This window comes from Ananas comosus, linkage group 10 (genome assembly GCF_001540865.1).
Source record: "Ananas comosus cultivar F153 linkage group 10, ASM154086v1, whole genome shotgun sequence".
Taxonomy (NCBI): Eukaryota; Viridiplantae; Streptophyta; class Magnoliopsida; order Poales; family Bromeliaceae; genus Ananas; species Ananas comosus.
The window spans coordinates 7,817,436-7,838,184 of record NC_033630.1 but is presented as its reverse complement, the minus strand read 5'-3'; positions in this window follow the sequence as shown (position 1 = coordinate 7,838,184).

The window sequence follows — 20,749 nt, the reverse complement described above, 5'->3', positions numbered from 1 at the left end:
GTCCCGAAATCTTAGCTCTCGGGAACCGGTCTCTCGGCCAAGGACCGGTCTCCCGGGGACCGATCTCTCAGGGAAGGACCAGTACCCGAATGCGTGATCCGAGCTGAGGTTCTCGGGGACCGGTCCCAAGTCGGGGAGACCGATCCCTCAGCGCGCAGAAGGCCCAGTAAGGGCAGTGTATAGAGATGAAAGGTGAGGGGCTTTTATACAAAATGGCCTTAGTTAGAGAGGTATACATGGGAATTACTCTCTCCCTCTCTCATTTCCACCCTCACTCTCTCTCTCTATCTCTCACACTCTCTTGCTCTCTCTCTCTAGAAGAGAAGAAGAAGAAGAAGAAGAAGAAAAGAGAAGGAAAAGAAGGAAGAAAAGGAAGAAGAAGAAGAAGGAGATCAAGAAAAAGAAAGCTTTGGACCTCTCCTTCTTCCTCTCTTCTCTCTTTGGAGCTAACCTAGAGGTAAGCTTCTAACCCTAGCTTATGGAACTTAGGGTTTTTGGGTTTTAGCTCTTTGGATGGGATCAAATGGATCCCTAGCACCATGAATGGTGGAATTGGAGATAGAATCTAGGGTTTTGAGATGGGTTTAGCTTGGTGCTAACCCTAGGGCACCAAAATGGGGTTTTAGTAAAGAATGATATTGATCTCATTTAAGACCTTGTAAACCTAATTGGTAGGTGCCAAAACGCGGGGGTGAAGTCGGATTTTGCATTCGTCGAGCGGAAGAAAAGATATCCGCAAAATAAGGCCGACCAAGCTTCATTTCGACCTAAGAAGATCAAGACTTCGTCGTAACGTCCGTTAGAGGGCATTTCTAGAGCCTCCATACCCTCAAGAGGTGGGGGGTGTCATCCCGAAGCAACCGGGTTTCTTTTTATGTCTAAGTTAATTATGTTGATCATATTGCGCTATAGGAATAGTAGTTGTACATTTTCATTTCCTTGCATGCTTTCTTGGTAGTGTAGCGAGGTGAGCTTGACACGTGGACTAGGATAGCATGAGGATTGGGTCTTGTGACATAGAATCCTATAGCGGCATAAAGAGCCGAACTTGGACATAGCCTAGTAGAGTGGCATCGAACTAGTGTGGTAGAAGCACTATGACATGAACGAGTGGCCTGTAGAATAATTGAGACATTTACTACAATGACTAAACGAGTGGCATTGAGTCTAGTGTAGTAAACTTGACATGAGCCTAGGGATAGTAGAAGTCCCAACATTGATTATATATCATGATTGTGCAGCAGAGGCACATAGACCCTAGTAGACAGGGTACTTGAGAGGATTGGATCATACTCACTAGTCTGTTTTGCTTGTCGGTGGTCTCTCCACCGAAGCACGAGTCTCCGGAGTATCTCACAGGGTTGTCCCGCAGACGGTCTCGGTGTGCGAGTGTAGCTTCTCCTCACCTATGAGATTGAGAGTGAGTTGAGGGTTTAACCTACGGGTTAACTAAGTAGATTGGGTAATAAACATGGAATGCATAGTAGACTTGCATTATTATCTTGAGTAGACATAGTGTATGTTGTAGTTTACATTACTATGCACTTTTATATGCTTATGACATAATACTAGCATGATAGTAGTTGTTGCATGCATTATTATCATTGATGGCATGATAGAGTAGTTGCAGTTCATTTCTATATATCTATCTATCTCTCTATCTGTGCCAGCTTAGACCTAGTGGGAAAACCAGCGGCGTCGGCGGCCGAACCCACTGGGAACTATATTTATATAGTTCTCACCCCGTGTGGTTTTGGGGTACAGGTAGACACAGAGGCGAGCCAAGCGAGAACCGCGGCAAGGGCATAGCGCCCTAAGTGAGCCTAGTTAGTAGCTTTTCCTTTATGCATTAGAGTACCCTCGTGTACTAGATGACGTTTTGGATAGTTATTGGAGAGCTACTTGTATTTTGCAAGATGAAAATGTAATGTAATCAGCTTATGTAAATGTTGAATGGTTGTAATAGTTAGACTATCTCTCTTTATACACTTGTACATTCACTTATGGTTCTTGCTCTTAGTTATAGTGCACTTGTGTGTATCATATTGATCATGTATGTTATTTAAGCATTCCCTAGGCGCTTAACTGTACATGATCTGGTTGCTTGGCCTTTGGCGGACAGGAGAGGTGCTGTCCGTTCGGCGGTCCGTCTGGCGCGCCCGAACCGTGCCAAATTGGTAGTGGATTCGGGGCGGGGCGTGACAAAATCCGAGCATGGTGGGGTTGGACGGAGAGGAGGAGGAAGGAGAGGATGCGGGGTTGGTAGTAGAGGTAGGCGTACGCGAGCGCTGCGGCGGCGGCGAGGGCGAGCGTGAGTGCGGCGGCGGGGGTGCAGCAGAGGGCACAACGGCGGGTGGCTGAAGAAAAAAAAGTAGCGAAGGAAAAAAAAAGAGAGAGAGAAAAAAAGAAGAGAGAGAAAGAAAAGGAATAAGGGTATTTTCGTCCGATGGCAAAAATTTCGGCCCGAATCTGCAAAATTGAAAAATGTGACCCAGTTTTGCAAAAGCTCAAAATTGTGGATTTTTTATGCAAATTGGTCTTTGGAATACTCTGGTCATCTTTCATATCTTTTATTGAAAATATTTAAATTATTACCATTTAATTTAAGTTGCCCAGTTGTAAAAGATGTTGTAAAGTAGAGATATTATTATAGATTATTATGTTGCATGAGATATTTTTATTTTCATGCTTGATGGGAATCATTAGTAGTCTATTAATAAGAATATATTAGTTTCTAACAACATTCCAATCCAAATGACTTGATAAGTGAGTAATAAACTTACAATTTCAAATATAAAATATACAATATTTTTAAAATATTATAAATTTGAACCAAACTGTCTCTTAGAGTCAGTAGATTATACTCTCAAATTATAAGATTTTATTAGCATTCAATTCTTGTATTGGATTAATTGCGCTTACATTTGTTCTCGAATCATGCAAATTTTAGTTCTACCTGGGTCTTTCTTAAATGCTGAATACATGACCTGGACACTAGATTAATTCATGGCTAATTAGAACTGTAATTGAAGGACTGATTTGAGAAGTTAATTATTTTCACCCGTTAGATCATACCATTTAACTAACTATCCACTCAATCCTAAGGGACCATTATCATCCTAACTACACATCTCTTAATCCAATGGCCNAAATTGGTAGTGGATTCGGGGCGGGGCGTGACAAGAGTTGTTCGTATCAGAGCCTAAAAGTAAGTAAAGAGAGAGTCTAGGATGGACCTAAGAGATGTAGGTTGGCAACCCTAAGGTGATAAGTACGTGAGAGAAACGTAAACCTATATCGGTTGAGGAAGAATCCGATTAGGTCGGATCGAGTATAGATCTCTAGTGTGGCTAGAGATAGAATCGAGCGATGTTAGTTCTGAGCTCGAGGAGTTTGTGTTGGCTGCCGACAACACGACGCTAAGAGTTAGGACTAATACAATGGTGTACGTCCGCTTAGGGCGGAGTTGAGTCGCGTAATATAGAATATGCGACGAAGTTAAGTGGGTTAGGTGACTAACCCGGTTGTTGTGTTGCAGGAACAATGTCCCCAAGACGCTATGTATGTAGATCCGTTCCGGCACCGTCTTCTGAGGTGCCCAAGGAAACCGGATCTAGTAAGGTATAGGAACTACGGGCGCAGGTGTCGGCCTTGACCGGCATTGTACAGCGCTAGGAGAGTCGATTCGAGCAGCTCCAAGGGCTAATGGAGCGGCATTTTGCGGCGGCAACTGTAGCTGCGACTGAGGGCCGTGATCCACCCCCGCCTCCAGCTCGTGCGCCAACGGCGGCTGAGGGTAAGGGCATTGTGGCAATTCTGGTGGCGGCACGTCTTTCGCCGGCGAGCGTTCTTCCGACGGCGTCGGATTCTACAACACCCGATGCGACGGCATTGGAGGCGGAGAGAGAGCGCGCGCTTGCGGCTCTCGAGAAGTTCCGAAGGTTTAATCCACCGACCTTTGAGGGAGAGAAGGTCGAGCCATGAATGGTTGAGTCATGGGTGGACTCAATGGAGACCTTGTTCGAGGACCTCTACACCTTGGAGAGGGACAAGGTCTACCTCGCCACTCATTGTTTGGAGCAGACGGCGAAGGTTTGGTGAAAGCGAATCAAGAGGAACCGAGCTTCCGACCTTCTGCCGTTGACGTGGGAGGAGTTTCGGGGATTGTTCTCTGTCAACTACTTCCCCGATAGTGAGAAGAAGAAGCTCCAGGAGCAATTTTAAAAGTTGAAGCAAGGTAGCCGCACGGTAGCGGAATATGAGCGGGAGTTCTCTCACATCATCGACTGCGTCCCTGACGTAGTGCGGGATGACAGGGATCGAGCCGATTGGTTCGAGCAAGGGCTCCGTGCTGATATCTACCTGGCAGTGCACATCCTGAAGCTCACTACCTTCGCGGAGGTACTCGATCGAGCGTTGTGGGCGGAGCAAGGAAACGCTCATATCCGGGAGGAGCGAGAAGCGTCCGAGAAGGACAGCGGCAAGAAGTGGGCCCAGAGTAGTTCGGGAGCTCAATCGAAGTCAAGGAAGCCGCCGAAGTACCCGCGAACGCAATCCAAGGGCCGCGAACCGCAGCGGCGCACAATCTGTGGTGGGAACCACGAGCCAAGGACGTGTGATCAACGGGAAGGGAAGTACTTCACGTGTGGACAGGCGGGCCATATCAGCCGCTACTGTCCAGTGAGGGCTTCGCCTGCCCCTTCGGTCACGTCGACTCCGGCGACTTCGGCGCACTATGGAGGAGTCCCACCTACTGCGTCATCGGCTGGACGTGCGATGGAACCACGCCAACCTGAGGCGATGAGATCGGCTCCGAGCGGACGGGTGTTCGCCGCCCAAACTCAAGCCGAGGAACCTGCTGAGGCGGAGAATCGCCATGTACTCGCAGGTATGGTTTTAATTGACGGAGTTCGCTCCAGGGCCATGTTTGATACAGGTGCTACACATTCATTCATCAGTAGGTCATTTGCACGCATGCATGACATAAAACTACAAGAGAGTAAAAGCACTTGGAGAGTATCGGGCCCCGGACGTGATTTTCTAGTCCGTATGGAGTGTTCGTCTTGTCCCGTGCGGTTGGACGATTGGATAATGCCCATCCGTATGTTGATGTTCAAGAAGTTAAAGGACTTCAACGTCATTCTAGGAATGGATTGGCTCTCAAAGTACTATGCGACCATTCACTGTAGAAATAAAGTGATAACGTTTCGAGAGCCGGGTCAGGAGGAATTCACCTACTGGGCCTGTAGAAGCTCGCGCTTCGCTGCTATGGTGTCAGCAACGAGGGCGAGGAAGTTGATTAACAGCGGTTGTACGGCCTATTTGGCGATCGTTGTAGAAGTCGAGAAGACGACTCTGGCGCTTGAGGAACTATCCGTGGTCCGAGAGTTTCCAGATGTGTTTTCCATGGAGTTACCGGAAATGCCGCCAGACCGGAAGATCGAGTTCGTGATAGATTTGGTTCCAGGAACCGCGCCTATCTCGAAGGCTCCGTATCGGATGGCACCAGCAGAATTGAAGGAGTTACGGGCTCAGTTGATAGATCTCCTCGATAAGAAATTTATTCGGCCAAGTGTATCGCCGTGGGGAGATCCGGTTCTATTCGTGCGAAAGAAGGACGGATCGTTTCGACTTTGCGTAGATTACCGCGAGTTGAACAAGGTCACGATCAAGAACAAGTACCCGTTACCGAGGATTGACGATATGTTTGATCAGTTGCAAGGGTCTCGGGTTTATTCAAAGATTGATCAACAATCCGGTTATCATCAACTCAAGATTAAGCCGGAAGATGTGCAAAAGACCGCGTTTCGCACGCGGTATGGACACTATAAATTCACGGTCATGCCGTTTGGGCTCACTAACTCCCCGGCAGCGTTCATGGATTTAATGAACCGTGTCTTCAAGGAGTACTTGGACCGATTTGTCGTGGTTTTCATAGACAACATCTTGGTCTATTCTCGTAGCGACGAGGAACATACCGAGCATCTGAGAATAGTGCTTCAAGTCCTACGGGAGGAGAAGCTGTATGCTAAGTTTAAGAAATGTGATTTTTGGCTCTGAGAGGTTGCATTTCTTGGGCATGTCATTTTCGAGGGAGGAGTATCTGTTGACCCGAGGAAAGTGGAGGCGATCAAGGATTGGCCTCGCCCGACTAACGTCACGGAAGTCCGAAGCTTTGTGGGTTTAGCGGGTTACTATAGACGATTTGTGGAGGGATTTTCGAAGATCCTGGGTCCACTTACCCGTCTGACTCAAAAAGGCACCAAGTTCGTGTGGAGCGGTGAGTGTGACCGGAGTTTTCAAGAGTTGAAGAATAGATTGACTTCGACTCCGGTACTCGTCTTACCGGTGCAAGATGAAGACTTCGTGGTGTATAGCGATGCGTCACAATCGGGTTTAGGGTGTGTTCTGATGCAGGGCGGGAAGGTGATCGCGTATGCGTCCCGTCAGCTGAAGAGCTATGGGAAGAACTACCCTGTTCACGACTTAGAGCTGGCCGCGGTAGTGTTTGTTCTCAAGCTGTGGAGGCACTACTTGTATGGCGCGCGTTGCGAGATATACACAGACCACAAGAGTCTAAAATATCTGTTTAATCAGAATGAGCTCAATATGCGCCAGCGGTGGTGGTTGGAGTTGCTAAAGAATTTCAATGTTACAATCCTATACCACCCCGGAAAAGCAAACGTGGTGGCCGACGCGCTTAGCAGGAAGTCAGTGAAAAATCTTGCTATGTTGGTCACACGTCAGGAGCCACTGTGGAGAGTGATGGAGCGATTAGATCTCGAGGTGGTAGCTCCGGAAATCCCGTCTAAGAGTTTGCAATCTGCAGACCCTAATCTCCAAAAGGTGCGGCGAGACATCGAGAGTGGACACGGCGGTGATTTCAGTGTAGACGCTGAGGGTGCGCTTCGGTTTTGAAACCGATGGTGCGTACCGGAGAACAAGGAGGTCCGGAGGTTAATATTGCAAGAGGCATATCAGACTCCTTATAGTATTCACCCGGGTGGCACCAAGATGTACCGCGATCTGAAGATGCAGTACTGGTGGCCGGGCATGAAAGCAGACATTGGGCGCTATGTAGCGCAGTGCCTTGTATGCCAGCAAGTGAAAGCTGAGCGCCTATTTCCAGCGGGAAAGCTTCGAGGTCTACCCATTCCCGTCTGGAAATAGGAGAATATCGCTATGGACTTCATGGTCGGATTGCCCCGTTCGACGGGTGGCCACGATGCGATCTGGGTGATTGTGGATCGTATGACCAAGTCGGCACACTTCCTACCGATTCACACCACCTGGTCGGGGGACAAGTTGGCGCAGGTATACTTGGATGAAGTTGTGAGGTTACACGGGGTTCCGAAGTCGATCGTGTCAGATCGAGACCTCCGTTTTACTTCGCACTTTTGGAAAAGCCTGCAAGAAGCACTTGGCACACGGCTCGATTTCAGCATCGCGTTTCATCCTTAGACAAATGGACAGCCAGAGAGGACTATACAGATTCTAGAGGATATGTTGCGGGCGTGTGTCATTGACTACAAGGGTAGTTGGGCAAACCATTTGAGGATGGCCGAGTTCGCCTACAATAACAGTTATCAAGCTAGCATTGGGATGGCATTGTTCGAGGTCCTATATGGACGGAAGTGCCGATCCCCTATATGTTGAAGCGATGCAGGTGAACCTGCGGCATTGGGCCCGGACATATTGCGAGAGGTGGAAGAGAAGGTCCGTCTCGCTCGCGAGAGGTTACTTACGGCACAGTCGAGGCAAAAGAGCTATTCTGACAAATGCCGTAGAGATTTGGAATTCGCGGTAGGTGACCGCGTTTTCCTAAAGGTTTTGCCAATGAGAGGTGTGAAACGCTTCGGAGTGCGGGGAAAGGTAAGTCCCTGATATATTGGACCATTCGAAGTATTGGAACGTATTGGAGCGATAGCATACCAACTTGCATTACCGCCGAAGCTCGCGGGCGTGCATAATGTGTTCCACGTCTCCAACCTTCGGAAGTATATTCCCGATCCCGAGCATGTTATGTACTACGAACCGCCGGATCTACAAAAGGATTTGAGTTATGAAGAGTTTCCGGCGATGATTATTGCTCGAGAAGTGCGAAAATTGAGAAACCGTGAGATTCCCTACGTGAAGATTCGTTGGACCAATCACGGCGATCGTGAGGCTACGTGGGAACTCGAGGAATCGATGAAGGTGCATTATCCTCATCTTTTCACGGAAATGTAATGAGGTATGAGTTGTTGAATTTGTTTCGAGGACGAAACTCCTTTTTAGGGGGGGAGGATGTAAGAAAGTGAATTCTCGAAATACGAGAGTTAGACTTCATCCAGAATCGACCAAAGGTCGTATTGGTGAGCTCTGGAAAAGCCAAAGATGTCAAAATCACCAAAAGTGCATTGGAAATGAGTCCACGAGAGCAATTAGTGCAAAATCTGCACTGGAGCAAAACTGCTCTTGGGGACCGGTCCCTGGCAGAGAGGGACCGGTCCCATCGGCTGGGGTTGCGGGGATCTTTGAGGCAACCGGTCCCTGGCAGGGAGAGACCGGTCCCCGAACGTGACCCCAGCGAGAAAGCCAAAATTTGACTAAGTCCCGAAATCCCAGCTCTCGGGAACCGGTCTCTCGGCCAAGGACCGGTCTCCCGGGGACCGATCTCTCAGGAAAGGACCGGTACCCGAACGCGTGACCCGAGCTGAGACTCTCGGGGACCGGTCCCAAGTCGGGGAGACCGGTCCCTCAGCGCGCAGAAGGCCCAGTAAGGGCAGTGTGCAGAGATGAAAGGTGAGGGGCTTTTAAGCAAAATGGCCTTAGTTAGAGGGGTATACATGGGAGATTACTCTCTCATTCTCTTATTTCCACCCTCACTCTCTCTCTCTATCTCTCACACTCTCTTGCTCTCTCTCTCTTTAGAAGAGAAGAAGAAAAAGAAGAAGAAGAAGAAGAAGAAAAGAGAAGAAAAAAAAGGAAAAAAATAAAGGAGAAGAAGAAGGAGATCAAGAAAAAAAAGGCTTTGGACTTCTCCCTCTTCCTCTCTTCTCTCTTTGGAGCTAACCTAGAGGTAAGCTTCTAACCCTAGCTTATGGAACTTAGGGTTTTTGGGTTTTAGCTATTTGGATAGGATCAAATGGATCACTAGCACCATGAATGGTGGGATTAAAGCTAGAATCTAGGGTTTTGAGATGGGTTTAGCTTGGTGCTAACCCTAGGGCGCCAAAATGGGATTTTTGGCGAAGAATGAGATTGATCTCATTTAAGACATTGTAAACCTAATTGGTAGGTGCCAAAACGCGGGGGCGAAGTCGGATTTTGCATTCGTCGAGCGGAAGAAAAGATATCAGCAAAACAAGGCCGACCAAGCTTCATTTCGACCTAAGAAGACCAAGACTTCATCGTAACATCCGTTGGAGGGCATTTTTAGAGCCTCCATACCCTCAAGAGGTGGGGGGTGTCATCCCGAAGCAATCGGGTTTCTTTTTATATCTAAGTTAATTATGTTGATCATATTGCGCTATAGGAATAGTAGTTGTACATTTCCATTTCCTTGCATGCTTTCTTGGTAGTGTAGCGAGGTGAGCTTGACACGTGCACTAGGATAGCATGAGGATTGGGTCTTGTGACATAGAATCCTATAGCGGTATAAAGAGCCGAACTTGGACATAGCCTAATAGAGTGGCATCGAACTAGTGTGGTAGAAGCACTATGACATGAACGAGTGGCATGTAGAATAATTGAGACATTTACTACAATGACTAAACGAGTGGCATTGAATCTAGTGTAGTAAACTTGACATGAACCTAGGGATAGTAGAAGTCCCAACATTGATTATATATCATGATTGTGCAGCAGAGGCACATAGACCCTAGTAGACAGGGTATCCTCTTGAGAGGATTGGATCATACTCACTAGTCTGTTTTGCTTGTCGGTGGTCGCTCCACCGAAGCACGAGTCTCCGGAGTATCTCACAGGGTTGTCCCGCAGACGATCTCGGTGTGCGAGTGCAGCTTCTCCTCACCTATGAGATTGAAGAGTGATTGAGGTTAACCTACGGGTTAACAAGTAGATTGGTAATAAACATGGAATGCATAGTAGACTTGCATTATTACCTTGAGTAGACATAGTGTTTTGTAGTTTACATTACTATGCACTTTTATATGCTCATGACATAATACTAGCATGATAGTAGTTTTGGCATGCATTATTATCATGATGGCATGATAGAGTAGTTCGTTCATTTCTATATATTTATCTATCTCTCTATCTGGCCAGCTTAGACCTAGTGGAAAAACCAGCGGCGTCGGCGCCGAACCCACTGGGAACTATATTTATATAGTTCTCACCCCGTGTGTTTTGGGTACAGGTAGACACACGAGCGAGCCAAGCGAGAACCGCGCAAGGGCATAGCGCCCTAAGTGAGCCTAGTTAGTAGCTTTTCCTTTATGCATTAGAGTACCCTCGTGTACTAGATGACGTTTTGGATAGTTATTGGAGAGCTACTTGTATTTTGCAAGATGAAAATGTAATGTAATCAGCTATGTAAATGTGAATGGTTGTAATAGTTAGACTATCTCTCTTATACACTTGTACATTCACTTATGGTTCTTGCTCTTAGTTATAGTGCACTTGTGTGTATCATATTGATCATGTATGTTTATTTAAGCATTCCCTAGGCGCTTAACTGTACATGATCTGGTTGCTTGGCCTTTGGCGGACAGGAGAGGTGCTGTCCGTTCGGCGTCCGTCTGGCGCGCCCGAACCGTGCCAAATTGTAGTGGATTCGGGGCGGGCGTGACAAAATCCGAGCAATGGTGGGGTTGGACGGAGAGGAGGAGGAAGGAGAGGATGCGGGTTTGGTAGTAGAGGTAGGCGTACGCGAGCGCTGCGGCGCGCGGGCGAGGGCGAGCGTGAGTGCGGGCGCGGGGGTCAGCAAGGGACAACGGCGGGTGGCTGAAGAAAAAAAAGTAGCGAAGGAAAAAAAAAGAAGAGAGAAAAAAGAAGAGAGAGAAAGAAAAGGAATAAGGGTATTTCGTCCGATGGCAAAAATTTCGGCCGAATCTGCAAAATTGAAAAATGTGACCCCAGTTTGCAAAAGCTCAAAATTGTGGATTTTTATGCAAATTGGTCTTGGAATATCTGGTCATCTTTCATATCTTTTATTGAAAATATTTAAATTATTACCATTTAATTTAAGTTGCCCCAGTGTAAAAAGATGTTGTAAAGTAAGAAGATATTATTATAGATGATTATGTTGCATGAGATATTTTTATTTTCAATGCTTGATGGGAATCATTAGTAGTCTATTAATAAGAATATATTAGTTTCTAACAACATTCCAATCCAAATGACTTGATAAGTGAGTAATAAACTTACAATTCAAATATAAAATATACAATATTTAAAAAATATTATAAATTTGAACCAAACTGTCTCTTAGAGTCATATAGATATACTCTCAAATTATAAGATTTTTTATTAGCATTCAATTCTTGTATGGATTAATTGCGCTTACATTTGTTCTCGAATCCATGCAAATTTTAGTTCTACCTGGGTCTTTCTTAAATGCTGAATACATGACCTGGACACTAGATTAATTCATGGCTAATTAGAACTGTAATGAAGGACTGATTTGAGAAGTTAATTATTTTCACCCGTTAGATCATACCAATTTAACTAACTATCCACTCAATCCTAAGGGACCATTATCATCCTAACTACACACATCTCTTAATCCAATGGCCGAAAACCTACAGTACTAATGACTTAACTACTTTGAAAGCTAGGAGCTCAATTATATATATATATATATATATATATATATATATATATATATATATATATATATACATATAATTGATTTTGTGAGCTTTTGATCGTAAGCTAAATGATATTGAAAAATTATAAAATTTGACTTTTTGAAGTTTTAAATGCTCTACATAATGTTTAATGGTATATATCGTCGATTCGAAAGCTCTATCATCGAAAACAACTTATGAGTATGAAGGCGATCGTACTCATAAGAGTATAGTAGCCAAACTCTATATAGAGTAGGGTTACTATACTCTTATGAGTATAGAGCTCTTCGTACTCATAAGTTGTTTACGATGTTGGGGTTTTCAAATCAACGATTCATACCGTTAAACATGATCTAGAGTATTTGAAACTTCTAGAAAATAAATTTATAATTTTTCGAAATCATTATAAAGTCCATCAAGCGGGTTTAAAATGAAATGAACGGTTAATGTAATATACCGAAACTTCGGTAGAGTATATCGAACTTTAGTCAAATTGACCGAAGTGTGCGAGAGAAATAGTTGGACAAAGTCCAAATGATATTCTAATAATGTTGGAAGGGTTAGAGTTGAGTTTCAAGTAAGTTAGAGGGGTTTTAGCATTGCTCGGCGCGAATTGGAGTCGAAACAATGCAAAACTCAAGTTTGGAGCATTGTTAACCGGTTAAGCACTAGGGGTGTACCGGCACCAGGTTGCAAACTGAGAACAGGTTGCTCTCGGGTTTGGCCTCTGGTGTGTTGGTTAACCGGTGACTGTCCTGGGTAGTACCGGTACCCTATTGCAACCCGAGAACAGCCAGCTCTCGGTTTTGGGTAGCTGAACATGGGCGTACCGATGATGCCCTCTCGCGTACTGCTACGTTGGCTGCGAAACAGCAGCTGCAGTCTGCTGCAAATAAGAATATTTGGAGGGTCTTTTGCTATTGTAACAGCTTATAAAAAGACCTCAACCCCTCTCCCATTCACAGCAGTGAACCACTACTTCTCTCTCATTTCTCTCTCCCTCTCTCTCTAGGAGCTCTCCCCCAAGGTGAAAGGATGAGATTGGAGGAGATTAAGAGGAGATTTTAGAGCTTTTGGAGGATCTAGAGCTCTCCTAAAAGGTGTAGCTTAGTGAGCTTTTAGGCTAAGATGAGGTTTCTTGTAAGAACTAGGCTAGGATTTGGTTTTATACCCTAAAACACTTAGGTTTGATCTTTTTACATGAGAAGAAACCTAGTAGAGACCATGGAACTCATGAAAATCCATATTTCTTCATGAGCTCTCATGGTAGAAACTTAGGGTTTATTTTATATGCCCTTAGAATGGTTTAAATGACATAGAAATGGTTCTAGATAAGTTTCTAGATGATAAATAAGCTTGCTTTTGCTTATCTTAGAGATCAAAGTGGCGTATTAGGCAAATGACATTGTTAGGGCACCAAAATTAGGGCTTTTGCCCTAGGTTGGTTTAAAGGTAAATTGACCTTGTAGAAATCAAATTGGTTCCAACTCGTTGGTCGACTCGGTTCGCCAATTCGACGAGTCTACGCAAAGTTATAGGGAAAAAGCCTAATTTGGCTTCGTTTTGCTGCAGGCGAGAGAATAGGCGTCCACAAATCACGAGATTTGAACTGTAGCACCCTAGCAACCATACGAGGTGGGTGGTGCTTCCCGAAATTGATGAATTTCCTTTTATATTTAAAGTGTCATTTTTTGAGCATAAGTTATGTATGATCATTATGCATTGTAGGGTGAAATAAGAGCATGTGGACAAATATTGTTGCATGTTGTAAGTACAAATGCATGTGAGATAATTGTAAACTAGTGAGAACTTGTAAAAACCCTATGTATGCATGAATGATGACAAGAACCTAGAAAAGGTAAAGAAACTAGTGACATTACGAACAAATGACATTATGACATATGGATTGTGTGGCATTAGCAAACAAAAGGAATGCTAGAGTTGAACACTTAGTGTGTGGCATTAATGAAACAAGAATGCATGTAATTGAGTACAAAGTACATTTAGTGTATGTGGCACTAATGAAAGTAGAGAATGCAAGTACATGAGAAAGTTGACATTATGACATAGCAACCTTATAGTTAAGGGTCATATGAGTATTGCATTCTTATAGTTAAGGATTGGAGGGAACTTGGAATCCTTAAAGTTAAGGATTGATTATACTCACCTATAAGTCTTGGCTTGAGGGTGGTCGCTTCTCCTCGAGCCATGAGCTCCGGAGTTGTCATCACTGGGAAGGTGTTTTCCCCCGAAGACGGTCCCGTCGGGAGACAGCTGAGGGCCCGACCAAAGGGATTTGAGCTAGTGAGTTTATTGAGGGCGAAACCTACGGGTTAGCCAAGTGGATTGGAAATTGAAAAGTAATCTTGCATTCATCATGAGCATTTTATTTGAGCATAATCATTGATTATATCTTATTCAGCCATATTAGCTGTATTTGTTTAGTTTGGCTACTATCTATCTGTATTCTTCTATTATGTCTGATTTAGACCTAGTGGGAAAGTCGACGAGGTCGACGGCCGAATCGACTGAAAACTTTGTTGTAGTTCTCACCCCACTATTTACACAGAGCCAGGACCAAGTGAGCCGGCCGACGATTGCGGAAAAGGTAACACGCCATAGTCAGAGACCACCCGGGCGGGTTTCATATTTTGTTAGATGCATACCCTCTTTATATCATCTTTTGTCTTTGATAATGTTAGTAGTATGAACATGATAAATATTGTAAAAGAGCTTATGGTTTAATGTAAAATGCTTATATTTTGGAGGAAATATTATATTCATTTGAGATCATGTGATGTATAAAAAAAATGATGCAAAGAATGTAAAAGAATCTACAAGTTGAATGCATGTATGTGGTTAAAAGTTAATCATATCACTTGTATGAATGTTTAGTTAGTACTTTCACTTTGGCTATTACTTGCCCTCGTGCAAGCCACGTGTATCTTTGTTCCGCTGCATAGAATTTATATATACATGATTTATACTTGTGTTGAGCCTTGGGCGGACAGGGGAGGTACTGTCCGTTTGGCGTCTGTTCGACGTGCCCGAACCGACCAAATAGGATCGGTCCCGGGCATAACAGTTAAAATTGAACGACATCCTAAAAACGGATGATCAGATCCTTCAATTTAAGATTGGAGTTATTGATCTTTAGTTAGGTAGTGAATAGAATTTTCTATCAAAAATTCAACCTATTCCGATTCTTTTTCACCGTTAAACTAGCAAATACCTCATACCGGTCGTTAAAATTGTCAATTTTGTGAGCTTTTGATCGTAAGGTAAATGATATCGAAAAATTATAAAATTTGATTTCTAGAAGTTTTAAATACTCTACATAATGTTTAACGGTATGGATCGTCGATTCGGAAGCTCTATCATCGAAAACAACTTATGAGTATGAAGGCGATCGTACTCATAAAAGTATAGTAGCCGGACTATATATATATATATATATAGANATATGTATGTGTATATATATATATATATATATATATATATATATATATATATATATATATATATATATATATATATATATACACACACACACACATACATACATACATACATATATATTGTTAGGAGCCGAATTCCCTTCTCTTTGACCCGCTCAAAGATCCTCCTAGGGAAGCGTGTCGGGATGTAGAACGGCTACGATTAGTTACACTCGAAGTTTGCGCCCTTCGACTGGATCAAGCGATTCGGCTCACGAGAGATCGGACCAGCCGAGTTCAGAACCTCTACTATAGAATCGGTTCGGCTGGATGAGCCGAATGTACAAAAAATACTGAAATTTGGGTCGGCCAATAAGCCAAATGCCTTTATATATTGAAGTTAACTTGTGAAAACAGTACAAAGGTCGAGTGTGCCTGAGGGCATACAGACTCGGTTGCTCTAGCTTAACTCTACTCCTAAGAAAAACAGTAAGTGCGGTGAAGTAAAGGATTACAAGTAGACTACTCCTAGAAAATGCGATGAAAATGCAGAGGAAATAAAGGTGGTCTTCTATTCTCGGGAAAAAGACTCGTTTTCAAGGCGTTATTTGCCTATTGATCAGTTATTCCCTTTCCATGATTAGCCATTACTCCTATTTTTCCTGGCCACTTCCAGCTGATCGAAACCGCTTGTAACCACTTGCGGTTATTATAACTCCCTTCAATCATGCGGCGGTTTCTCAAATTTGTTTCGATGCTCCCGGTGCACATTAGACTCCTTGCTTTAAAGATTGTGGTTAATTGGAGCACTGACGCACCACCTGGCTGCACATTACTGGCCCAACAATTGCCCCCTCGACAGCTTCCTAACGGACGCTCCGGTAGCTGGCGTAATCAGAGCGGCGTCTCCCGATACAATCAGTTTCAAATTCTTTGTACGGTACCTCCCTAGCCGTCCTTTTCTTTTCTACGGCCACAATCTCACCATCTCTTTTTGTCTTTTGTGCGGCATTAATTATGTAATCTTAATTGCTGCCGTCTCTTCATCATTATAGCCGGTCTCAGAAATCGATTCGACTCGACGGCTTCTTTCTTCTTCGCCATGCTAGCCGTCCTTTTCTTTTCTACGGCCACGATCTCACCATCTCTTTTTGTCTTTTGTGCGGCATTAATTATGTCATCTTAATTGCTGCTGTCTCTTCATCATTATAGCCTGTCTCAGAAATCGATTCGACTCGACGGCTTCTTTCTTCTTCGCCATGCTTCCTCCTCTCCATTTGCTTTTTAACTCAAGCATCGTCTTCTTCGCCTTCTCTTTTCTTTTCCTTCTTTTCTCTGACCTCTTCTCCATCTCTGATCTAAAGCCTGGTCTACTTCTTTCCCTTTTTCGATCCTTAGAGTTTTTTCTTCACTTTTTTCTTTAGTTTTAGCAATGGCGCCGCTTCCGTCTTTTCCTCTTCTTCGTCTTTGGATTACACCATGCTTAGACAGTTCGTCTCATCGGACCCTTCTCGATTCATCTTAGGTCCTTCATTCACTGACAAACCAACCCCTGACGATTTCCCGTATTCCAGTGACGGTCTTCCATTGATGGCCCAAACCATTCATCTCCATTCTTGGTACCCGTCGGCTTCAACGGGGAAAAGCCTCCGGACTTGGCCAAGTGTCTCGATGCGTACCTTGCTTGACTAGACCAGGTAGAAGCTGTCTATGGTGATTTCTGGCGAAAAGTAGGTATTTATGAGGCGATTAAATTATCTCGGCAACCCCCTGTAGTCGACAACATTCTTTTAGCCGCTGCTCTCTATTTTTGGTCTCCTGCTTCCAACGTTTTTCTTTTCAAAGGAAGACCCCTCACTCCCACTCTTTTTGATGTTGCTGCCATCATTGGTTTACGCCCTCATGGAGTTACTCTCTCCATGGCTTACAACCCTGATGGCGTGTCTGACTTTGAGGCCTACCTTGACTTCAATGACTTGGCTTATTCCAAATTTCTCCGCAAGTTTGCAGGTGAGTCTCTTGCTGCGGTTACTAGGAAGGAGCATACAGCTTTCCCTCTGTATTGGTTATGCCATAATCTTTTTTGTACCTGTTGAACCAATCCGGCGCAGACAGTTGGCACACTGAGTTTATATAGCGTTGGATCGGGAGCACGGAAAACGCGCCAGGAGATATGAGCTGTGATTATTTGAAAAATGTGATAACCGTAAGCAGTTTTGGGCAGTTCCCAATGGCAGTTCTAATCGGCCGAACGTGGTCCTCCAATCCGGAGAAGATGGCCGATCGTGCAATAACTGAACACAAGGGGAAAATATATAAATAGGCCTGTAGTACCCTGAAAAGGGGTCTTCGCCCCTGCGCACAAGAGACCACCTTTATTTTTCCTCGTTTTTTCTGAGGAGTAGTGCTTGTAACTTAGCCTCTTTGAAGTCTGTCTGCCCTCCGGGCATCACTTCGTTGTAAACGCCTTGGAGTCTGTCTGCCTTCCGGGCATCACTCCCTTGTACACTTCGGAGTCTGTCTGCCCTCCGGGCATCACTCCCTTCTTATTAATAGAAAATCATTTTCGGCTCCTTAGGCCGACCAGATCTCGTTTTGTCCTGACTATTCGGTTCATCTCTCAGCCTGAATATAGGCCCTACCTGTTCATTCGGCTCGTCTTGCCGAAGCAAATTTACTAAGGAGATTTTCGGACCCGGCCGATTTGATCCCTCATCGGTCGAATCGCTTGACCCGTCGCGGGCGCAAACTTCGAGGGTCACGAACAGCAGCCGATTTCCATTTCGACACACTTCCCGAGGAGGGTCAAAGCATCAGGAAATTCGGAAAAATAATAATTTTTTGGCACGCCCGGTGGGACACATATTTGAGGTAAATTTGAATATGGCTGACGACAACGCTATGAATCTCCGTAATAGGGCCATTCCCAGAAATTCTGGGAGTGAACAGCCCAGTAATTCGGAGAACGCTGTAGAGCGCCAAGCAGTTTTACCGACAGAAGGTGAAACTAGCGGTCAATTCGGCCAACAAGAGCCTAGCTTGACCCAAGCACTTGGCCAGATGACTAGGGTCCTGCAGACTTTGGACCAAAAATAGTCATGCAAGTACCGCACGGCTGGACGCCGTTTTGGCCGCAATCACGGCCTCTAACGAAAATATAGCCCGAATAGGGCAGTTATTAACTCGAAACGAACAGCCGATAGCAGGCCTTCAAGCGCCTGTGGTAACACCAGTGTTACAGAATCCGGTAACACCGGTAGGTGGCCAGCCTCAATATCAGGGGGCACAGTATCAAGCGTTTTATAGACCGGCTGTCGGTAATGCCGGTCAACAGCCAGAAATGGCTTGGGGTTTGCCACCACCCCCTCCAATTGCAGCCTACCAGCCTCAAAATGTAGAGGCTAGGGGGCATCTTCGGAATGCACAAGGGGTAATCCCCTAGGGCAAAATATTGGGATTCAACAACCATTGAACCCAGTACCAGCGCAAGCCCCCGTGCCGGGGATTAATAATGAAATATACGCGCAAATAGAAGAAGCGATCATAAACACTTTCGGAGTAGGCACAAGGCCGGCAATGCGGCCTGTATTCAGATCACCATATCCTGTTAATATAGATGTGGAACACCCATATCCGGCAAATTGGAAGATGCCGAAGTTTGACAAATTTTCTGGAGATGAGACCGAAAATACGGTCGAACATGTCGCCCGATTTACAGCCCAATGCCGCGAAGCTGCGGCAGATCCTTTTTTGAAATTAAGATTATTTAATACTTCATTGACCAAGACAGCTTTCACTTGGTATACGAGTTTACCTGCTAATTCCGTTCGAGACTGGGACGAATTAGAAGGTAAGTTTCATGAGCAATTTTATAGAACTGAGCCTGAGTTGTCAGTTGCAGACTTGGCTCAATTTAGACAAAAAATGGGAGAATCGGTTGATGAATATTTAAACCGATTCAAGACGGCTCGAAGCCGATGTTTTGTGAGGATGCCGGAATCAGAATTTGCCAGAATGGCATTTAACGGCATGCATTTTAAGATTAAAGACCATTTTGAAGATAAGTTTTTTCCAAATCTTTTTGATTTGGGAGTTCGAGTTGCTCAATATGAGCAATTTCGAAAAGGGAACAATGAAGATCGGCCTAGGTGGAGCCGAAATAAAGATTGGAACAAAGGGAAAGAGAAAAATATTTCTTTCTTTGAAGAATCCTCGGCTCATGAGGAGCCGAATTCATCTGAAGAGGCAGAAAATTCGGCTGACGAAGCCGAAATATGTGCTGCTGAGATGGTGAAGAATAATCAACCATACAAATGTGCTTTGCTAAAACCTGCAAAGTCAAGAGAGGCAAAAGCACATGCGTCTACTTTTAGTTATTCTTTTGATATATCTAAAACTGATTTTATTTTTGATCGGTTGTTAAAAGATGGACGAATTAAACTACAGGAAGGTCAAATCATACCTCCTGTTGAAGAATTGAAACGTAGAAGATACTGCAAATGGCACCATTCGTGGAGCCATAAAACTAATGAATGCACTGCCTTTAAGAGGCAAATTTAAAAAGAGATAAATGAGGGTCGGCTAATTTTTGCCGACCAGGAAAACAAAGATATGGAAATTGATAAGAATCCTTTTCCATCACAGGTCAACACCGTGAATATGAAAGGAAAAGGGAAAGCGGCTGCAAAAAGGCAGATTCAAGAAGAAATAGAAGAGGGTCGGCTCATATTGGCCGACCAAGAAAATAAAAATCAAATAATTAACAAAACTTCATTTCCATTTCAGGTCAATATGGTGAATATCAAAGGAAAGGAAGTTTTAGACAAGGAGACCGCTGACAACGTGGCACATGCCAAGAAACATCTTCGGCTATGCATTAGGTGCAAGGCCGAAATGACGAAAAAAGACTGGGAAGCTATCGTGAATGCCAAGAAAAGGGGAAACGAATGGAACGAACTGATGGCATTCCCCGAGGATTGGGATGATATTCCCGATGGCGAAGACCTAGAAGAAGAAGGCTCGGATGCAGCCTCTAATGACACCGAACCGGAAATAGATTCGGTTCAACGCAAGAAAGACATCATGATGCAGAAGATTCTGCACGATTACTACAACAATAGGCGTGGAGAACGTCATGGCCGATGGGATTTCCAGGACAGACCTTTCGGCTCCAAACAAAGATTCCCTGGGTATCGGCCACATTGGCAACAACAAGCCAGGCCGAGACCAGAGCCAGAATTTGAAGGAATGACCGAGGGAGACATAGAATTCCTCGGTCGAAGGTTAGTCAATGAGCTCGGCATTCAACCTTGGCCGAGACCATGGGAAAGAAGAGAAATTTTGAAAAATCATTTAAGAACGGTGAAGATACCGGCGAATGTGCCAGTAGATGAATGGCACGACGTTGAAGTTAAACCATCGGCCAGATGGCGTGGGCCGATGTTAACAAAAACTCAGAAACGTCGGCAGCAGAGGATACAAGCCGAAGCAAGGCAACATTATGAGGAGGCGAAAGGGATA